The 21,331-nt window shown below is 43.5% G+C and overlaps 1 long non-coding RNA gene across 1 annotated transcript in view; it reads left to right on the forward strand.

The window, feature by feature from the left end:
- Positions 1-1,482: 1,482 nt before the first annotated feature.
- Positions 1,483-21,331, forward strand: part of LOC118522898 (uncharacterized) — a 650,767-nt gene continuing 630,918 nt past the window's right edge. Inside the window, exon 1 of the long non-coding RNA XR_013445856.1 lies at positions 1,483-1,621. This is a non-coding gene — a long non-coding RNA (uncharacterized LOC118522898). The remainder of the gene's footprint in view (positions 1,622-21,331) is intronic.

Raw genomic sequence — 21,331 nt, forward strand, 5'->3', positions numbered from 1 at the left:
GGGTTGGATTATTTGGCCACCATTTTTTTCTGGGAAACGAATCAGCGTTCTGTGTAAGTTTTATCTTCTTCTCATTTCAGAGTGAATTTGGATATTTTGCAAGTGAAATGCTGAGTAGTGAGGCTGAAGCACATCCTAAACTTGAGCACTGTCAATATTCTTGCTCATTCCACAGCGAAGGTCTCCCCCCACCCTTCACGTTTCTGTTCTCAAATATTAGGAAATGACCTAGAACACCGCATCAACGAAAAGAATGTGCTGTGACAGAGCTTTCGACTAACAGGCTTTCAAGAGGGAGTTGAGTCCGTGGTGATGCAACCTCGCTCCCCTTTAAATAGTTTTCCCCGAGAATAGCATCCTCCTCAAGCGCATACTATTGCCTTTATAAATGTATACAAAATAGTTGGAGCCATGAACTCACATTTGCTGAACTTGAACTTACATTTGCTCAACTTGAAGCTTTTTGCAGAAGAAAAACTAAAACCTGACCCCATTTCTTTTTCTTTTTCTTCTTTAGAAGCTGAAGTGGATTCAGGATTGCATTTCTAATTCAATTATCATTTAAAAAACTCACTCTTGCTTCCCCTGCTCCTCTCCTTTTATCTGCAACTTCAGGTTTCTCTCTCCTGTTTCCTGGGATTTGCAAAGCAGCAAAATCAGCCAGTTTACATTTAAGATGTTTTGATTCTTTTCTCAGACTCTTGCCAGTGTACTTAGCACAGAATGATTAAAAGCTGTGTGTTCTGTTAGAACTGTTACAGTGTTTAAACAAGGAAGTCTGTGTTTGTTTAAGAGAATGGGGAAATGGTTATCTTGACAGATTAGACTAAAAAAACAGGACAGCCACAGTCTAGCACAGATGTCCATATTTGCCACTTGGCTGGCTCTTTGAGGTATCCTGAACAAAAACTTGTTTGTGTGCCCGTGCCCCTGCCCTGCCTGCCACCTGACCACGGGTGTGATTCGGAGCCACCGTCAGCCCTGCGTGTCTCGGGGGGCAGATGTTGCCAGGCTGGAAATTTCTCAGAGTCTCTTTAGCCGTGTCATAATTAAAGTAATGGAACAGAAGAGGAATTTCTCTAAAGACCCCGTTCAAATGCGATTTCATCTCCCATCACACGCAGTTCCTGTGGCTTCCGTGCAAAGTCCAGAGGAAGGCGAGCAGAAGCTGCAGGATTAGCACGCTCATCCATCTCTTGCAAACGTGATCGCAAAAAAACGAGATGACACCTCAGGGGCAGCGGTGGTTAAGTGGAAATAGCCCCGGATGAAAATGCAGGAAACCTGATTGAAGCCCTGATTCTCCCCCTTTACCAACTGTTCGAAGTTGGTCGAGTGGCTGTTTTCCCCTCCCGGGCTTCAATGCAGCTGTTGTTGATAAGGCTGCTGAGGGCGGCCCACGTGGGTGACACCCACGCGCTGTGCCAGGCGCCCCCGAGCCCCCCTCCTCCCAAGAGCCCTACGGGCGGGCCCCAGCTGGCTGTGCTGTTCCTACGGAAGCTCAGGAAGGCTAAGGACTTTGCTCAAAGTTATATACTGGTTAATATGTAGCCTACTTAGCTAGGAAGTGTGAACCCAAACTTTATTGGATCTTGACTTTGCAGGAAACGGCATCTTCAAGGTAACTTCCAACTCTGAAATTGACAATTGTGAAATCTGAACGCATCAATGTTGCGTTAAATACGTCTGCAAATACATAAAAAAAGACAAAGGCTCAGCCTTGGTGGGTTGTAATCATGGGTACGCTTGGATGTCTGTGTCTGTTGCCTGGTGGCATGGTTATTGCCATCAATATGAATATAAAGTTCTTCATTATAAACTTTATGGAAATAGAGAACAGCCTCATTTAAGTGATATTTGCTAAATCAGATCTTGGGAGCTTAGAACTCTGGCGTGATTCTTTTTATGAAGGAGGACATTCAAAATAGAGAGCTTATCTTAAGATTTGGGATATACTTGGTAAGTCATGTGAGCAACTGCCAATATGTCTCTTTGTTGTGCTCATTACTATTAATATGTACTTTTTTCCTAATATGTGTGATATTTGAGTGCAATCAATCCAAGTTTAGAAGTTGTTGTAATGCAGCTTTGTGGGTAATGAAGAAAAGTTTCCATTGCCTTAAATAAGTTAGATTTTGATTTATCTGTAACATATTCACATGTGGTATGTGACTATTTTTTCCCTAAAGACCTGAGTGCCCAGTTTTTATTGAAAATATAAAAACTGTCACAGTAGCTGGTTAGTTAGTCCACTTCTTTCCTGGCTGTTTGCTAATGTCATTGGGTTTACCCAGGTCTTTGGGAGACCACACCAGACAGGATTACAGCCATGGAGTCTCCTGGCCTTATAATCTTAGGGACCACCTGGAGTCCTCCACAAATGCAAAGTCTAAGAGGTCAGTTTGAAGAATTAGTCTGTACTAATTTTGATAAATCTGTATGTATTTATTAGATCATCAAAAATGCATTATATAATCACCTTCTTTTGCAATTGTTGAAATGATTTATGGTATTTTGTCTTAGCTCCTATAATCTTGACCTGAAGGCACTTAGCGTGGATGGCGTCCTTCCTGGCCTTCTGGCCATAATCCTCATTAACGTCTGGATTTCACCTTGCTCCTTGAGGATGCCATGCCTCACATTTGGTACAGTCTTTCACTCTGCTTCTGTTATGTTTTTCCTCTACCAGTTCTGGTTGGAATCAATCTCTTGGAATTCTAACTTCAGCCATTAATCTCTCCTGGATGCTGGTTGATCGATAAACAGGACTTACCCAGTGCACGATTTTGTTGACCACAAAAACAAGAGCCTGTTTCTGCCCAAATGGGAATCTCTTGTTTCATCTTATCTCTTAGTGTGCAAGAAGTGAAAGATCAGGCTCACTTATCTATCCCCACGCTGATAGAGTGCCTGGCAATTGATATTAATAGATAACAAAGGAATTTCAGTATAATTATTTCTTAGGTACATTCTTGTTAATGTGTCATGGGATTTCTCTGGTGTGAATTCCTCAGGGATTCCTCAGACCAGGAACGTACCTGAGTTTCAGCTAACATTTAAGTGTGCCAAATCGTGGCTGTCATGTCCATCTTCTAGGTAGCTCAAAGATAAATGGAAATAAAGAGCCTGGATAAGTTGAGTCATGTTTAGGAAAAGGGAGGTTCTGGGCATTGGGTGCTGTTGGGTCTGGAATGAGTCTCATGGCCTGCCCCTTCTGCTACTGAGTGTCTTGGGGGAAATTGGGGTATGTTTGGAGGCAAGTCAGAGGAGGGCAGTCAGTGGGGCAAAGGGATCTCTTCAGAGAAGAGGGGAGATTTTTGTATTGTTGTTCAAGTGTGGTTTGACTCACAGAGGGTGAGTCAGTGATGACAGTCATGGGAAGCTTGCCTTGGTACTGGAGGGGGTTGATGAAGCACTTGTGTATTGATGATGGTCAGGTCTTTTTTTTTCAGGTTCACTGCCCAGACCATTTCTTTTCTGTTCCCCCATTCCCTCCAGAGCTGGTACTAACCTGCCCACCTTTGAGCCACTGATGATGATGTTCTTGGCCAAAGGTGATCAGCAGGGTTTAGAGATAAAGAATTTTAGCCAGAGTATCTCTTAGAGCAGTATTTCCCATACCTGAGTCATCTGTGGATTCACCTTTCCAAAATTTGCTAAATTAAAAAAAGAAAAGGGGGTTTATTGATTTTCTTTTTTATTTGAATAAACGTATTATAAAAGGAACCAGGGTATCACATGTCTTAAGTAGGAGACTTAACACAAAAACTGAAGACAACACAATGGTTTTTTAGATTTTCGGGGCTAAAAAGGATCTGAGTGTGAGGCCTATTCTTTTTTTCTCAAAAGGGAGATATTGGTTTTAGAAAAGTGGGAAGGGTTTTCTGGAACCAAACTAAAAATTTCTCTTTGATTGATTTGGAAGGATTGAGAGACCACTGAAAATAGAATAACTTCCTCGCTATGTGAGGTAGTGTTGTTTAATGCTAGGTTGGTGAACTATTTCATCTCCTACACCTTCAATAGGACAAGTCTCGGGTGTGGAGAAGCATTGTTTTTAACGATCATCCGGACCCCATAGGAGCTGGCAGGTGGACTCAGAGAGTCAACTCAAAGTGTGCCATTTGTGCAGGCACAATGGGGGCTCTGATTTGCGGTTAGAAGACCTATATAATATGTGCATGCTTGCGTATCTAATAGTGTGAGATTTGAGACTGGGACTACATTGACATAATATGAACAAGGGTGATGTGTGACACAGGTGGTGAGGATGAAGGGATTCAGAGAAAAGGAAACAGTCTGAGATACGGTTGCCTTGGAAAAGCTTCCCGAGAATTTGGTGCTTGAAGAACAGAAATGTTTTGATGGATAGGCAAATGGAAGGAGGGTGCTCCCAGAGAGAGGGAGGTAAGCCTAAGCTTGACTGTGGGGTTAAGCATTGGACCCCATAGAGCCCTGGGTAGATTTAGGGACTTCAACTATGGCGCAGGATTGATGAGAAAAGACAGCTGTAAAAGCTGGTTTGGGATTTGATGTTACTGGTGGGAGGGAGACATTTCTGGCTCCTGAGCTGCTTGCTGTCAGTGTGTCTGAGGATGTGAGGAAGATGTACCTGGCAGTTGGGTCTGGGAAACAGGTAGCCCTCAAAAGCATACGATGGTCATAGAGCAGTGAAGAGATAGAAATTCATGTGACTAGTCCACATTTGGAGCACTGAATGTAATCACCAGGGCTTGGGGAGGCCCCGAGGAGTTTGGGAAGTGAAATAAGACTTTGCCTCTTGAGGCCTGGGGCAAAGGGATCTCTTTAGAGAAGAGGGGAGATTTTTGTATGGTTGTTCAAGTATGGTTTTGAAGGGTTATGTTCAATTTTAGTGAAGGCAGCTAAAGTTAGTTTTGGCCTTTCTATGGAAAGCCAGAAATGTAAGTCTCCCTTCTGTATAAGGGTAAATACTGAAGAAAATAACTTCTCACTTCCTCAGTATACAGGGAGGAAAGGAATAGGGAAGACAAATGGTAGCATTGACCAGAGTGGTGTGGGAGATCCACATAGATTTTGGTAAAAGGTGGTACAGAGCCCATACAGATGATAAATCCAAGATTCCAGAGTCTTAAGGATGCATACATAGAGTTAGGATGAAGAAGAACAGAGGACAGAAGAAGAGTCCAAAAAGAGAGGAAGAGAAGGAGGAAAGCGTTAGTGGAGCTGTTAGAGAATTTCAAGGAGGCACTTTCCTCACGTGTCTTACCATCTAATTTTTATTCATATATTTTTTTCTGCTGCAAATCCTTTAGGGAATTAGATATTGATTAAGACAACGAGGGAGTGCCCACTTAATTGGACTTGGTGATCTTTGACAGTAAAGTGATACTAGATTTAGAGACGTGACTGGTCTTTTTGCTTTTACTCCCTCTCCCCACCCCAGTAAGAAACAAAAAATGTTGATTTTCTTTTGAAACTTCAAAGTGCTCTGAACGAAAATCCATGCGAGTGAAGGGGTGCCAAGTGACTCACAAGAGTGGTCCATCGACTGGTTTCAATTCATTTCAGGGAGGTTGTGATCCAAGCTTGATCGCAACATTAGCCTTCTAACAGATGGAACATAGCCATCCAAATTGGAAACCAGAATAGGCAGACTTTCTAAAGAACACTTCTTAGATACACACTGAGAAATGCCAGGACCTTAGTGGGAAGGGCTTCCGTTATGGAATCCAGCAGTTTTCATACATTTTAATGAGGGTGCTCCCCTCCCAGGAGGAAGGTTCTGGGAAGCAGGACACATAAACAGACATTTCAGAGCACTCAAAGGTATGGCTGTCCTGGGCTGTGCAAGACATTGAGGACAGAAAGCACACAAAGAGATAGGGAGCCCTTGCACCAACCCCAGGAGTGTGGGGCTTTGTTAGCTCCTCTGTGCAGTTGTCCCCCACCCTGCCCTAAGTGAAGTTGAAAGGTCACGTGGGCAGCGGGGCTTCCTGTATGTGTCAGATCTGCTTTTACTCCATCCAGTTGAGTACCTGAGACTTCAGTATTGTACTGAGAACTTAAAACTCAGCTTCATCTGTCTTTGGGACACGTGTACGTGCCTGTGTGTGTTCCAACAGGGTCACCCCTGGATCTTGGCTCTGGCTTTGAAGTGGAATGGTGGTTCTGTACATGATAATCAGCAATCCTTTTGCTTTGTTTCCCCCTTCCCTGCTCCCCTGACTTCTTCCCTGATTCTCTCTCTGCTGTACTGTGATCTTCTGACAGACCATATCTTAGCACCATTTCTCATTCCCAAGCAAATACCAACTAGAATACTGTATCTTAGTAAATGTTTCTTTAAAAAAAAAAATTATTTATTTACTTGAGAGAGAGAGAGTAGGGGAAGGAGCAAAAGGAGAGGGACAAGCAGACTCCACACTGAGCATGGAGCCTGACATGGGGCTCGATCTCAGGACCCTGAAATCATAACCTGAGCCGAAATCAAGAGTCGGACACTTAAACCGATTGAGACACCCAGGCGCCCTGGCAACTATTTCTTACAGAACCCTTTGGGTTATTCCTCAGAGGACCCCATTGGGCAGAACTGTTTCCCTTTTCATGGTTAGGGAGTCCTAATCTTAAAAGTTCACTCATTTATTCAACAAATGTTTGAGTGCCTAGTTGTGCTAGGTAGGTACCTAAATAAGTAATTTATTATTTATAAGAAATAAAAATAAATTTTAGAAAAAAGTATTTATATTAAATACAATGAATTATATTTATTAAATATAACTTATTTATAAATAAATAATTTTAGTATATAAATATTTATTAATAAATACTTATTAAATATATTTATTTATAAATGAAAAATGCATATTCAGCACTCTAAGGAACCTTGGAATTTGGTGGGAAGAGATATGCAAGTTAATCGATGACTACTTTATGCTAGGATAAGGACTGTGGTGCATCTACTCATAGGGATCTCTGGGGAAAAGGGGAAATGGCATCTAAATGTTGAGGGGTCTTACATCTCCATCACTCTCCTTTTGTCACCATGGCCACCCCATGTAGTAACTACTACCTCACTGTGAGAGCAGGCCATGGGAGCAGGGCTGAAATGCAGCGGGCACACACTGGGACAACTGTTCTAGTTCTTATACTTCTGTTCCAGTTGTTGAATGACCTCACAATGTCCATTCTGCCCCAGACGCCTCAGTCTTTCCTCACAAAATCAGCAACTAAGGCAGAGTAGAGATCTCTAGACATGATCCGGCACTTTGGATGGGTCCCTTCTGTGTACAGTTAACCCTTGAACAATGAGGCAGTTAGAGGCATCTCCCCCACCCTGCCACTGCTTACCGTTGACCCGAAGTCTTACCAGTAACATAAACACTGCATTAACACAGGGTCTGTATCTTATGTGTATTATATGCTGTATTCTTACAATAAACTGAGCTCAAGGAAAGAATATTCAGAAAATTAAAAGGAAGAGAATACATTGACAGTACTACGCTGTGAAAGAAAAAAAAATCCATGTGTGAGAAGAGAAGTGCCTTTCAAACCCATGTTATTCAAGTGTCAAGAGTAGTTATTACCTGGCCTATAAAGATTTCTAAATATTTTAAATATGCTATGTATTGAACTTGTTGGGCCTTGTATCCACACACTGAGCCCAGAGACCGCTATATAACTAGTACTCATTAAATAGTAGTTGAGTGTTTAATAAATACAGGGGTTGTGGTGGGGGAAGTGAATAGATGAGGTTTCTGGAAGGAAGTAAGACTTCAGCCAAGTTTTAGAGATATTAACTTTGATGATTTTTTTCTTATTGTGGAAGGAATAAATACACAACATTGAATTTTATGAAAATTCCAGAAAGTATGAAGAAAATAATCAACTCTAATCCTACCATCCAGAGAAGACCACAATCGATACCTCTGTGTATTTTCTTTAGGCATTTTCTATATGTGTATGTACGTGTGTGTAGCTGGGCAAATATTTTAACATGTTAACACATGAGCTTTCTGTCCTTCCTCAACTGTCTAAAGAAGACTCCTGTGTTGGGCTCCTGGCCCTTAATGCGCTAATTGAGTTAGTGGGAGCCGAGGATGGGGAGGAGCCGAGGATGGGGAGGAGGAGCCAAGGATGGCGGTGTGGATTTGCATGAGAGAGCATTCAGAGTTACACTTTAAACAGTTTGAAACCAGCTGTGGGGGCAGGGGAGGGGAGGTCTGACATTGAGAAGAGGGTAATGGGGGTAAAAGTGAGATGAAAGCCATGAAGCAACATAGCATTGCCTACAATTTGAGGAACAAGGGAGATAAGAAAGAGTAGCCATGATGCCAAATCTTGAGAAACTGGCCCATGAAGAGATTGAGGAAGTTTCCTTCTGTGTCATGGAGTATAATTCTCCCTTTGTCTCCTTTTCAAGATACTTTCAATGAAGACATAATATTTCAAGACTTTGGTAGGAGTGGATTTGTGGTTTTGGATGGAAGTCTGTGCTGTGATAGGCTTTCAGTTGGGAGTTAGAAGGGCGGGTCTGTTCAGACTTGTGTTTGTGCATGAATGTGTGGGGAAGGGCAGGGGCCAAGGAGGGTGTGGGGGTGATAATTGTTTAAAACAGTTTGATGTGGTTTCTTTTGTTTCTCTAAGTGCTTGACCTTGGTCTTGTGCAGAGGCATCCACCTATCCATCTGCCATAAAAGCAGACAGGAAAAAGTGAGAACATACTGAACTTTTGACCTTCAAAAATAGGATTTTGCTGCAATTGACAGTCATAGGTCATAAGGAGTTGCTCAGCGGAGGACCACACAAGAACATGGCTCTCTTCCAGCCCTATCTGGTTTAAGGGAAAGGAGAAGGAATGAGAAGCAGGACAGAGAAGGGATCAGACTGTGCCCTGGGGTGAGTTAGAGAAGTGAAGTTAACAACAATGGGATTATGGCCCACCTCCTCCTTCTGATGCTCATTTTGGGGGTGTGGGAGAAGGTTGCCAGGCTGGCTACCTCAGACCCGTCAGAGAGGAAGCCACAGCAAAGTAACTGGTGGTACAGCATGCTCAGGCCAAGGGGGGTCCTAAGGTTGATCTCTCTGGAGCTGTCCTTGGTTCCCCATGGCAAAGCAGGACCCAGAAGTAGCTTGGAGTGAGTGTGGAGATTGTTACAGGAGGTGACCACAGTAGGGGCAGGGTGCCTTTGGCAAAAAATGTAGAGCCGACTGGGAGAAGATCTTTGTGATTTTGGCTTAGGCAAAGATTTCTTGGGTATGACACCAAAAGCACAATCCATAAAAGAAAATGAATTGATAAATTGGGACTTTCATCAATATGAAAAATGTTCGCTCTACAAAAGATACTCTTCAGAGATTGAAAAGACAAACCATACACTGGAAGAAAATATCTGCAAAACTCAGACCAACAAAGACTTGTATCCAGATTATACAACCACTTCCCAAAACTCATTGGTAAGAAAACAAACAACCTAATTAAAATATGGACCAAAGTTTTGAAGACACAGCTACTTTGGAAAACAGTTGGTCAGTTTCTTATGAAGTTAAATATCCACTTCCCATATGATGCAGAAATTCTACGTATTTATTACCCAAGTGAAAAACAAACAAACAAACAAAAACAACCTCCACTAAAATGTTTATAGCAGCTTTATTCATAATGTCCTGAAACTGGAAGCAACCCAAATGTCCTACAACTGGGAATGCGTGAAGAAACAATGGTATATCCATACAATGGAATGCTATACTTAGTAATAAAAAGAAATGAACTACTGATACATACAACAAGGCGAATGAATCTTGAATACATTAAGCTAAGTAATATAAGCCAGATTCAAAGGTGACATAGTATATGATTCCAGTTATTATAGCATGCTCAGAAAGGTGAAGCTGTAGGAATGAAAAACAGGACTGGTTGCCAGGAGTTTGGGGTGAGGACATTGTTTGACTGCAAAGGGGTAGCACTACAAAGTTTTTTTAGCATGAGGAAAATGTTCTGTGTCCTGATTGTGGTTGTAGTGAAAAGGCTGTATGCATTTGTCAACATTTATAGAATTGTACATTTAAAAAAAAGATTTTACTCTATATACAGGAGAATATAACATTTTTTTAAAGGATTTATTTATTTGAGAGAGAGAGCATGAGGGTGAGGGGAGGGGTAGAGGGAGAGAGAGAGAATTTCAAGTAGACTCCCCGCTGAGCTTGGAGTCCGACGCGGGGCTCGATCTCACCACCCCAAGATCATGACCTGAGCCGAAATCAAAGAGTGGGATGCTGAACCAACTGAGCCATCCAGGTGCCCCTAAACATCACAGTTTTTAAACAAAATAGAAATAGAAAAAAAAAAGAGAGAAAATATAATTGACGCCCTTAAGTCAGACTCCAACCTTGGGCCAATCAGTGATAATCCCTCAGCAAGGAGAGCTCTGAGCTGATTCTCTGGGTTTTGATGGGGCAGTAACAGTAGGGTAGAAAATGGGACTGGTTTGCAAATTTGCAAATGAACAGACTCATCCAGGAAATAGTTTTACATTCTTGATTTCATCATGATATTATTGATCAATGGTATTTTATGAGCATATCTTTAGGTCGTTGAAATTGTTTTGTATCCAAACACTTGAAAAAATTGCCGGTGACCCATATTACTATGGCTGTATCTGCTGAATTTCTAAGAAGAATCTGAAAATAACTAGAAAAGGAGATAAAGAAAGTAACAGAAAATGTCTAAATGCCATCTGGCATCACAAGCATCTGAACCAGGCTCCATTCAATCAAGAACTTCTCAAGGAGAACTCATTCTGAGTATAACATTGGGCCAAACAGTTCATATGACATACAAATACATATTAGGATTGAAACTTCAAGATGTCAAGGGGCACTCCAGTTTCAGAGTAGGGCTGACACATAGGAAAAAGATAGAGGTATTCCTATTCTCTGCTTAATATAGTTTTCTTATAGTCCCCTTCTAAGCCTTGTAAAGTTATATTACAATAAGTATAAAAATAGCCCCACTGAAAGGATAAACCTTGGAAGTATCAAGATCTATTGATCTTTGAAATGTGCAAACTTATCCCAGCTAATCTCTACCTCATTGGTACAAGGCAGAGATGGTCCATTTTACTATTATTTATAGTTTTGGAATAGTTTCCTTGATTTTTATAATCAAGTGTCTTTGTGCAGTTGCTGAGCATCTTGAAAACACTTCATAATCAACAGAACTAGATATTCTGTGTGAGCACGAAGACAGTAGCAATTAAGCCCAGAGCTGTTAGCCCATATTCAGGGATATCAAGTGACATCTTCCACACTATGGAAAAGTGTCCAAGCTTTGGTTTACAACATACAAATGGGTGAATCAGTATTCTTTTAGTAAAGAGAGTTAATGTGCTCCCTGGATATTCCTTCTAGGTGAAGAGCTGCCTACCTAATGCCACAAGAGCTTAGGTGTCTTTCTTCCAGGGATGATTTTTGTAGGTTGAGCCTGAGGACAGTCGGGAGATCGTGTGTGCGTGTGTGTGTGTGTGTGTGTGTGTGTGTGTGTGTGTGTGTGGTGGTGGTTGGGGTGCAGTTAGGGAGTTGGGGAATAGCCCAATCTTTTTGTATGAGTCCCTTATAGTGGCAGACATTAGAATGTCCTCATACTTCATTTTCTGATGAATAAATACAATAATCATCCAGGAGGCTCTTTAAAAGAAAAATAAGGAGATTTTCAGTAATCTCATCTTGTCAGAGCTTGCATCACATAAATGTATCCTGGAAGATGAAGGGCTAACTCATGAAAAGAAAATAGAATGACTTGAGGTGATTCAGGCAGAAGGAACACAGGCATTGTTTGTAAATGAAGGTTAATGATAGCTTTGTACCAGTTGCAAATTTGTAGCATGCATATTTTGATAAATTATAGCTAGACTGTATCATAATTTGTGACCTATATATAAAAGAGTCAAAGTGAGGTAGTTATCTGCATTTTATTGTCAGCAAGAGATTTTTTTTTTCCTTGATTAAAGCCCTATCCCCCCATCCCCAAGAAGTCACTAGACTTGAAAATATTCAGAGTAATGGTTCCCACCGAGATCGTGATATCATTGACTGGCAACCCAGTGATTAAAGAGAAAGAGATCGCTGGATCAATCATCTACATATGCTGATAGGAGCCGAGGGGGAGGGCTTTAAAAATTTTAAATTTAGATGTATTTACTTTAAAAATTATTGATAGAAGTCATCACATCTCACCTCAAAAAACTGTACAATATCACTGCTGACAGTATATTTACCTAGAGACTGACTTTATGCTAACAAATACGGGGTTTAAATTGTCAGCAAAACTAAAATGAATGAGCTTAGCACAATTTAAATGGATCTTTGGCATATCATCAATCAATTAAGTTCTTCCTGGCGCTCTTAGGTTATTATCAAAGTGTACAATACAACATCGTCCATCTTCTTTAGCAGTCTTGGTGTGCCATCCCATAAAGTATCATATACTGTTTTGCTGAGGTCTCCTTTGCAAACCACTATCACAGTGATGGAGCAAAACCTGAGGAGATGTGACCAGGGACCGCTCCTACAGCTTTTTTTTGGTCCCTGGGTGAAAGGTGCGTGTCTCCCAAACAACCCAATTCAAGGATGAAAGCCTGAAAGACAGTAAGAAATGGAAGGGTGGGGAAAAAATGTCAGAGAGATAGAGTCAACAGCTCAGAAAACTCAACTTCGACTACACCAGTTCAGTGGGATTTGACCTCAACAGAAGACAGCATGGAGGAAGATGTAGTCAGGTGACTCCAAGAGCCTTTCTGAAAGCTGGAAGGTCATTCTAAAAAAATAATTCCTACAGGGATTCCTATGGATTTGGATTTTATTTATTCCTAATTTGGTTTACTTCAGCTCAAATGTATTACATTCAAATTTCATTCAGAATGAAAGTCAGTCTCATTATCCTAATTATGCAAGTAGCCATTTTTGCCAAGTACAATTCTGTTGGGCAGGGAAGAGCCTGGGCTTACAGGACCCACTGGGGTAGAAACTTGTACTTCATCGGGGAGTGAGAAAGCTTAACAGAATTGTGATGAGTACAAACTCTGCTTTGTGGTATGATAGTGAGAGCTTGTGACCCTAGAGCCATGAAGATGGGCATCCAAATTTTAGCACATTTCTTACTTAAAAGATCCCAAAGGTGAATCCCCTATGGCAGTTATTCCTGATCTGAGAGCCACATACCCTTGGGAGTAGGGGTGGCGAGCATATGTTGTTGCAAAGGGGTCCATGAATCTTTGTGACCCTATATGTTATTAGTAGGAATAATGTCACAGACATAGGTCTTACTTGAAATGCATGTAAATGCTTTTTAAACAGTATTGTAGAAATGCCTTTAAAAGTTGCCTTTTAGCATTATGTACTTTCAAGATCGATAACTACTAGAACATGGAGGCAGTTCATTAACATTTTTTGTTAGTAAAAATGGGTCTTCAAACATGAAAGGATAATGGCTTTATTCATAACTGCCCCCAAACTGGAAATAATCGATATGTCCATTAACAAAACAATCTATAAATAAATCGTGGTGTAGTCATTTAGGGGAATACTACACAGGAGTAAAAACGAATAAATGATACATAAAACATGGATGAATTTCACAGACATGAGCCAAAAAAAAAAAAAAAGAGTTGAGAGTATATTGTAAGATTCAGATTCAAGTTAAGGATAAGCAGAAGTGATGGTTGTAGAAGTCAGAATAATGATTGCTCCTTCAGGGGGCTGTGGGAAAGGACACGAGGCAAACCTCTTGGATGTTGACGAATATTCTGATAGTGGTGGATGAGTGGGTACATTTGTAAAACTTTATCCAGCTGTACACTTGGGACTGATGGATTTTTTTTTTTTTTAAGATTTTTATTTATTTTTTGACAGAGAGAGAGAGACAGCGAGAGAGGGAACACAAGCAGGGGGAGTGGGAGAGGAAGAAGCAGGCCTCCCACTGAGCAGGGAGCCCGATGCGGGGCTCGATCCCAGGACCCTGGGATCATGACCTGAGCTGAAGGCAGACGCTTAACTACTGAGCCACCTCGGCGCCCCAGGACTGATGGATTCTATGTACCTTATGTATTTATGGCTGTTTTAAGACATGTCAACAAATTTGTAGACTCTGTCCCATCAAGAGGTAGGATGTAAATCTTATCCCCTTGAATGTGGACTGGACATAAAGTCCATTTATAATTAGTAGAATGCTTCAAATTTGAAGTTGTGTAATTTCTGAGACCCAGTCATAAAAGGCAGCTTCCATTTTGATGGCTGAGATACTTGCCTTGGTGTCCTGACTTATTCTGTAACAAGTTCAACCACGCTGAGGTCGCCATGTTGTGAGGAAGCTCAGGGTACATGGAAAGGCCATACATAGGCAATCAAGACGATGTCCCTGCTGAATTAAGCCTTTGAGTCATCCATGTTCAGGCCCCTGACATACCAGAGAAGATGCTTCTGGATGATTCTGGCCTCCAACTCTTGAGTAACGCTTGACCCCCTACCTCAGGCATTTGGGTCTTCTGAGCTGAACTCCCAGACATTTGGAGTGGAGACAAACCATCCCTGCTGTGTCCTGACCCACAGACCCATGAGCATATTGAAATGGCTATTTTACACCACTAAGTTCTGAGGTGACATGAAAAATTGAATGCTGTCAGAAGTGGTATAAAAAGATTGAATAACTGGATAGAAACTATATATATATATATATTTTTAATGGACCTTCAAACTCCCAGTATTTGAGGAACCCATGTCAGGGTTCTTTGGTTGCAAGAAACAGAAACCAACTCTGACTGGAGCAAAAGAGAATTTATTGGCACAATACCAAGCTGGAAGGATCTAAAGGAATTCTGAATATTTCCACTCACAGAGGCCCTCTGGGGGCCTTCGTAGCAGAAACTGATAAAGGCTTGCCTCAAGATTCAGTCACTGCTATAAATATGCTCTGACCATAGTTAATGACTCTGATCAAGATTTTAATTTCAAGGAAAGCAACCAGTAATCCAGACTGGGCCACATGCCCACACCTTGTCTCACAGACAACAGGCATGGTGATCCGTAGCTTCACCAAGACCAGAACAACAAGGGAAAAGAATATGTACCCCCAAGGGATATTAGAGGGATTTGGGGTCTCAAAACCACTCTATAGGGAAGCAGTGATCCTCTGACATAACCTAGAGGCTCCTGCCTTCATGTTCTGACCAACTTGATTTCAATGTTAGTATTACTCATGCTGACTGAGGTGCATGAGGTTTCTGGTGGCTCTTTGGGGCTGGGCCAAGTGTAAGATCTTTCCTGCTTCCTATTTGCAGGCCCACTCTTGTCTTGGCTACTGAGAGTAAGGAGGCCAAGTTCTCCATCTGATCCACAGTGAAAGTAGGAAGCTTGGCCATTTCTGAGGCTGATTGTATACGTTGGTGGTAGTAGTAGATGACTCTTGGTGTCTCACCCAGACTCCCCATTCTCTAGCTACTGCGACTGGTGGCTTCTAGTGACAGCCAGCTTCCCCTTCTCTAGAGGACTATTCTCAGCTGATGGGAGGCCACCCTCTTCCCTGTAGTCAGTGACTAAGCAAATGGTAAAACAGGTCAGCCCCTTGCCCGGAGGAACATTAACTCTGCTCTGTGGTTCATGTTCCAGAGCCTGTTTCTGTGAATCCAGCCAAGGGTAGACTTCCGCCTGAGCCCACAGGCTTTCTTGGCTTCTCCCTCTTCCTGATCTCACTCCACTCCCTTCTTACCAGTTCCTCCTGAGAACATGTCTTTAATATGACTTTCATAAAAATCCTCATCTCAGGCTCTGCTTCTAGACACTCCCACTTAGAATGCTAGTCTAGGTCAGTGGTTCTCGAACTTTTGCATGTATCAAAATCTCATGGAGTGCTGGTTAAAATACAGATTACTGGGCCCCAATCTCAGAATTTCTGATTCAGTGGGTAGGGGTGGGGCCTGAGAATTTGCATTTCTAGCAGATTCCCGGGTGATGCTGATGTACCTGGTCTGGGCACCACAGCTGAAGAATTATTGTTGAGCCAATTGCTAAGGTGGTCTGATTTTTTTTTTTTTTTTTTTTTTTGCTAAGGTGGTCTGATTTTAAGCACTGGGCAGGCGTCTTCCATGACCCTTTCCTCTGGCAAAAATATTTGCCAAGTAGCCTAGCATGGAATCAGAACTTCGTCCTTAACTCCTTTTGATTAGGAGATTGAAGACTTGAATGAAAATGCAAATGTATCTGGCAAGTATAAATACATTCTGTTGTTATCCTTTACGTGCGAGCTCTACTCAGCACAGTTTACTTAGCCAATTACCTAGCAGAGCTCCGAGAAAAACAGCAGTAAGGAGAGTTCTAATGCAATCAAAAAAATTTTGGAAGGTCCGGTCACAGTGTTTCCCATTTACTTGAGTCCCAGAATGCTTTCTTCAGACAAAAACTTCAGAGGCGTTCCAATTTATAGAACCAACTGGAAGGGATCTGAGCAAACCTACAGGGCTGAGTTTGAAAGACAATGGTCTGTGGGCTGTGTTGGCTGGTCCACAGAGGTCTGTAGCTTCTGCTCTGTTTGATCTGGGCCTGGTCTGTGGCTGGTTCCATATGGCCCGTTTGTTCTGAGGAAACAGACCAACCGAGTGATTTCACTGGGAAACCGGAGCCCCTATATTGCGTTTCAGGATCTGCTGAGGGCTGCTGGGAAAACACGCAGGATTCGGCTCCACTGAAACCAGAAAACCCTGTGTTTGAGGAATACCAATGTCGGGGCCTGTGTACAGACTGCTGGATGTTTTCCCTTCCGTGTGTTTCATGGTCTTGCTCCTTCTTCTAGTAAAAAGTCTCTGGCATATGAAAATACTCAAGCATCTCCGCACTGCGGCCCGTGACGGCTGGATTTTGATGGATGGTGTGGGACGGCGCGCAGCTCATTGCAAAGTAATGCTTTTAACTTAAATCAGTTTTAAGTGAATATGTTTTACACATTTATGCTCCAGAGTGAGCAAAAGCTGTTTCCTAGAAAACAGCCCTTCTGGAGACACTCCCCTTGGACAGGGCGCCGCCTCCCTGGCTCAGGCAAACAGAGTGTTGACTTGCGTGGTCTTCAAAGTGCCCCGACTCTGGGACCCACAGGGCTGCTGTCTTAGTGAAGCAGTTAATGATGTGTGAATTTTAGATCCTGACAACCCCTTTAATAAAAACAACAGGACTGCATCCCTAGTATACTGTGACTGCTAAGTCATGACAGTCTGTCTGCCTAACACAGTGCAGTATCTTTAAGTAAAGTGCTATTTTTGCACAGTGGCGTGGAAAAATTCCTGTGCCAACGAGAGAGGAATGAGAATCAGGAATAACAACGTGGATGCACGGGACACTTCATTTCCACCCAGCTGGGGCTTGGCTGCAGGAGCCAAAGAGTTTTTAGAGATGCTGCAGAATCCTGAGCAAGCAGGAGCTCTCTATGCCCTTGGCTTTGGCTGCTTCGCTTTCCCCGGCGGTGCCCCTTAAAGCAAAGGACTGTATGATGGATGTTTAAGTAGCCTAAAAGTTGCCCTTTTCTCCCTCCCACCCCCTTCCTGCGCCCCACTGGAGGCACAGGAATGCTAGAAGTTCCAGTGGATTGCCAAAGAGCCAACTGTCTGTCGTGAATGCCGACTGATGTTGGGGATGGGATGATGCGTGGGCCAGCATTGTGCCAGAAAGGACATACCTGAGGCCCGATGTGGGGGGAGGCACTTTCTGGTTGCCGACCTGGACAAGCCAGACTGCAGGACAGCAAGGCTTGGGAGGGGCTGGAAAAAGAACCCCAGTCTACACAGAGTCCGTTCTCCACTGAATTTGGTGGCCACTTGTAAGGAGAAGTGAATTCCCATTCAGTCTCCCCCTAGCCACTGGATTTGGAGACACAGGCCCATGTCCAATGTCTTTATCCTTCTCCCCCAGACGAGAGAGTCTCAATCTGCCTTGTTTGGGCAGGGGTCGTTTTTCTTTAAACAGTTCAAGGGGCTGTCAGCCTAATGCTCACCATTCGAGGTGACAGAGAGCAGAGCAAAGCAAAGCAGAGAATGGTGTGCATTCACAGGCCAGCCCAAACCTTGCCGGGTGGTTCCCAGAGCACCAAGATCAGCCTGGTAGCACCCTCCGCGTTGACATGCAAATGAGGCCCCGGGCACCATGCTTGGCTTCAGAAAAGCCTACCCGCCCCGCTGGGAAAGACTGCTTGAATGGATGGCACCTAACTGGGCCAGGCCTGACTTGGGGGGAAGAGCCTGGAGAAGAGCCTGAATTAGCCCAGGTAAAGCCAGATCTGGGGGGGGAAGGGAGATTACTATCAGGCAAGTCAGCACCCTTAGAGGGTGACCGGCCGTCCGTCTGGGTTTGCCTGGGACCTGAGGACTTCCCTGGGGTATGGGGTGTAAAAAAATAATGTCTAGACAAATGTCTAGAAGATGAGGCTACACTTCAGATTTCGGTGGCTCTTGCCCAAAAGCTGTTCAAAATGGTGTTAAATTTTATGCCAACCAACAAAATCTGAGAGTCCTTGTTTGCAGCATCCCTCCTTCCCCCCAATCCTGGAAAACACAGTGTTAGAAAATATTCTCTTATTGACCGATCTGGGAGCTAACCAAATAACATTTTATTGTTGCTTTGATTTGCATTTCTTGATGAAGCTCTCCCGTATCTTTATACATGCTTATGGGGCATTTGTATTATCTTGTGGTAAATGTGCGTCTGTCCTTGGTGTGTCAGTGGGCGTCTGGAATACACACATGAACAGGGCAAGACACCTGTCTTCAAGTACCTTACTATCCCTCAGACACGTACATAAACACTGCGGTGAAATATTACAGGGACCACGGAAGAAGCTTGAGAATACTGTGGCAGTCCAGACAAGCACGTGGGCAATTCTCCCAGCACGGGACACAGCTGTAGGTCACAAGGGTGCGGAAGAGCTAATCTTGAACATGGCATGGTAGAAATAAAAGGGGTTTGCAGAGGGGCAGTTGGAACCTTGGTTCTGTTAGTTCCTGCATTTTCTTGGGCAATTTCTTTGACCTCCCTGAGCCTCAGATGCTTTACCTGTAAAATAGAGATGTTGCAGCTGCTGTATCTTCTCTTCCTCCTCCTCTTCCTCTTCTTCCTTCTTTGAGGCCCCAGGGCCATGGGATTTAGGAGGATGTTGTCCTACAGGGGAAGCAGGGGACAGTAGAGTGGCCTTATTTGAACTTCTTGGGGCTCGGGTTGTTGGTGGGACTTCTAGTGGCAGCTGACAGTGTTGGGTTGCAGGGGAAACTAACACTTGATCATTTGGTTGCAGTTGTGTTTCTGGCTGAGCTGGTGGTGGGAAGGGGCCATGATGCCCTCCCTCAGGCAGAGCCCCAAGTGCAGGTTGGACTCCGGGATGTTGTTAGCTGGGAGAGTTCCACCATCGTTCTGCTGTTTGCCTGCAAAAATCAGGTGCTGCCGAAGAGGTGGGATTCCCTCCTTGTCTTGGCTTTTTGCTTTGATCTTCTCGATGGTGTCCTTGGGCTTGACCTTGAGGGTCATGGTCTTGCTGGTCAGGGTCTTCACTAAGGGCTGCATCTCTTCGTCCTCCTTGAAGGGAACTGAGTGGGATTATGCTTCTTAAATCCTACTATTCGGGGCATTACATGAGGGAATGTTGACGGGCAAGCAACTGCTCCAGAGGAATTTCATTGTTGGGGGGAAAAAAAATCTTTGTGTTCAGTAACCACCTTTCCTTATTTTTGACTTAGGACACTTCCAAACTCATCTACTTTTGGGTTTTCAAATATAAATCCCTCAGAATAGTGACTTCCTCAGAGCCTGGCTTTGCTCTTTGAGGTCACATCCTTAGATGACACAGTGCTCTCATTGTTGCCCTTATATGGCAGATGTCCATTTCTGCAGCCAAGGCAGCCATTCCTGAAAGAAAAAGTTAACAAAACTCGTGGAATGAGTTAAAATGCCAGTATGACTGAAGGCTAAGAGAGGACTGAGTCACAAGTTGTAATTTGGAAGGAAGTGTGGTTGAAGCACTGTGTGTGTCTTAGCAATTGAGAGAAGCTAGAACATCTTCGGTAGCGCGTGATAGTCTCCACGCGAGAGAGGAAATACAGTGTTTAGGGTTCCTCAACTGAATTGAGTGTTCAGATACCCTGAGAACACACTTAGAATACTCCAAATGCCACTGCTCTTTTAGATTCCACTCAATACATATTTACTGAACTGCCTCCTGAGATAAATAGTCACCCCTGGTCAGGCTCCTGAGAGACATCAATCTGGCTTTGAGAACTTTCCTTTTACGACTTTGGAAGGCAGCAAGTTTAATTTTGTTTAATGTTAAGTTTATCTTTTTAAAAAAGATTTTATGTATTTATTTGAAAGAGAGAGCACAAGCCGGGGGGGAGGAGGCAGAGGGAGAGTGAGAGGAAGAAGCAGACTCCCCGCTGAGCCGGGAGCCCGACATGGGGCTCCATCCCAGGACCCCAGGATCATGACCTGAGCTGAAGGCAGATGCTTAACCAACTGAGCCACCCAGGCGCCTCCTAGTTAAGTTTAATTTTACAAGTTTGTTGATTCTGTTTCCCTAGAGAGATAGTTTGAGTGACTCCCAGTGGGTTTCAGTGCTTGGAGAAGGTCCGCTTGGTCACTTGCTGATAGATGAGTGTGTTTGCAAATGGACAGTTTTCCCACAGGGGCTTCCGTCACTGCGTGGGGATAACCCAGGGCCCACGGCAAGGAGAGTTAGTTCAGTGCACAGTATGGAAGGTCAGCCCTGAGGTTGCACCTGGGAGGGCCAGGCTATGCTAACTGTAGGCATGCCCAAGTAGAAGGTAGTCTAGCCACTCTCTGGTTTGCCTTAAAGATAGCCACCTTCCTTTACATAACGTTCAAGAAGAGTTTATGAACTGCAGGGAACGCAGGAGCTTTTCTCAGAAGTCAGCCATCCGAAGCCTCCAACCTGGAGTTCAAGGTGGGCTGAGAGTGGCAAGTCACTTTCCTGATGCTCGCTGCCTTCCCATAAAGACCCCGACCTTTCTTTTTTTTTTTTTTTAAAGATTTTATTTATTTGACAGAGAGAGAGAGACACAGAGAGAGAGGGAACATAAGCAGGGGGAGCGGGAGAGGGAGAAGCAGGCTTCCCGCGAAGCAGGGAGCCCGATGTGGGGCTCGATCCCAGGACCCTGGGACCATGACCTGAGCCGAAGGCAGACGCTTAACGACTGAGCCACCCAGGCGCCCCAGAGACCCCGACCTTTCACGGCCCATGACAATGACAAGGTTAGGGTGACTTATTTGTTTGTTTGTTCCTTTCTTTCTTTTGAAGAGGGGTCCTTTCCAA

Source organism: Halichoerus grypus, chromosome 2 (assembly GCF_964656455.1).
Source record: "Halichoerus grypus chromosome 2, mHalGry1.hap1.1, whole genome shotgun sequence".
Classification (NCBI taxonomy): Eukaryota; Metazoa; Chordata; class Mammalia; order Carnivora; family Phocidae; genus Halichoerus; species Halichoerus grypus.